General features: G+C 48.8%; 1 pseudogene; it reads left to right on the top strand.

The window, feature by feature from the left end:
• The first annotated feature begins 387 nt into the window (after positions 1 to 387).
• On the top strand, positions 388 to 1,496 carry LOC116094730 (annotated as a pseudogene).
• Positions 1,497 to 1,861: the final 365 nt, after the last annotated feature.

Below are 1,861 nucleotides of genomic sequence, written 5' to 3'. Positions count from 1 at the left end.
CAAAGAAGAGCTGAGAATGAAATCTGGGTCGGCTGGCTGGATCTAAAAGGGAGGCGGTTCCGACTGGTCCCATGGTGATTATCCTTGGCTTGAGGGCAATCAAACAAGCTTGACTTTGCTCGCATTAGTGGCTGGGAATGCAGAGAAGCCTTCTTTGGGAGACTAGAAGCCCTCTATAGGAGAAGACCTTCTTCATGGCTCCCCACTGCGGATCCTGATGAAAAGAGGCAGTCCATGGTTTTAAGACATTAGTTGTCATGGCAAAAAGTGGATATCTAAAACCATACCCCATTTCTCAGGGTGGGCCTGAGAGATGCTGTGAGATCACTGGAGATTGCAGCTGCTGGGCAGAGATTCTGGAGAGCACTCCATTTCTAAGCCTCTATCATGGCGGGTCTAAAAAGGTGGTAAAGCCAGGTGTGGCCAGAATTGCGTGGAGAGCAGGAATGTGGGCTCTACAGCTTCCACCTCATGGTTGACATCGTGGGTACTCACCTAACACACAGAGACATTCGCGTGCTTTCCTTCCTTATTGTTGTTGTTATTAATGGCCATGAACGTGGACTCATCCGAAACGGAGGTGACCTCTTATAGGCACTGGAATACCAGGGCCATTGTGACGAGAGGAACTTTTTCCCAGGTGCTGAAGCTGCTGTGCATCATCACTTGCCATGACTTGCTGCCCTACATTACTCTCAGGAAGAGACGGGCTGCGTGCCCTGATCTTGCTGTAGACAAGTATCTGGAGGAAACATCAATTCGCTACGTGACTCCCAAACCCAGGCCTCCTCAGCCCTCTAAAACAGTGCCTCCCCACTATCCTGTGGTGCGCTGCCCCACAACGGGTTCTCAAATGTGTAGTAAGTGGCCAGCCCAAGGGAGAACCACACTTGGGAGCCAGCAAAATCGGTGGAAGCTAGTGACGCCAGACCCAAAGGAAAAGCAGACATGTGACATTACGCTGTGAGTTGGAGAATACTGCAAGAGTGCTCTGCAAGACAAATGTCTTCTCCCATAAGCAGGACCCACTTGAGCTCCAGTTTGAGCGCTCTAACCAGGCCGATACTATCTTCAAGGCCTGGGACCTGGGCTCCATCGTCTGTGACATCAAGTTCTCTGAGTTCACCTACCTCAACGCTTCTGGCAAGACTACATTAACAGCTCATTATTAGAGGCACTGAAAGGTGTCTTCATCACAGACTCTCTCTCAAGCAAGCTATGGGCCAGGAAGCCATCAAACTGCTGGTGAAGGTGGATGAGGAGGACTACGAGCTGGGCCGACAGAAACTCCTGAGGCACTTGATGCTGCAAGCATTACTCTGACCTTTCCCCTTCTCACGTTTTTTTGGGGACTGTTCGCTCTGTCACCTCTGGTGCTGATATACTGTTCTGGGCTTTGTTTTCTCCCCTTTCCAACCAATCACAGCGCCCCCGCCTTTTAAAGAAAAGACTAAAGAAAGTAAAAGTGGTGATCCTGCCCTCCCTGCACCTATGTGCCTGGGCTTCCCGGTTTCCTGTTGCTGACTACCCTAATGTGTATCTACAGCCACCTAACCACTGAGCCGTAAGACAAGTGTATAGGGACAGAGTCTCCGGAACATAGCCTTTGAAAGGGATTGAACACTGCTTTCAGGTACATTGAGGGGTAATCAATACTTATGGCTTTATGAGGGCTCTTAAATTTTGTCTGAAAAAACAAAGGGCAGTGAGTAAAGGAGCTATGTGGAAAAACAAAACAAACAAACAAACAAACAAAAGCCAAAGCCTCAACATTCAGTTATTCTCCGTATCTGTATAGGAATGGATCTCTGAGTTCACCTCCATTACTGCAAAGACAGACTTCTAGGATTAAGGCTACAGT

Source organism: Mastomys coucha, unplaced genomic scaffold (assembly GCF_008632895.1).
Source record: "Mastomys coucha isolate ucsf_1 unplaced genomic scaffold, UCSF_Mcou_1 pScaffold17, whole genome shotgun sequence".
NCBI lineage: Eukaryota > Metazoa > Chordata > Mammalia > Rodentia > Muridae > Mastomys > Mastomys coucha.
This window is presented reverse-complemented; position numbering and strand designations above follow the sequence as displayed.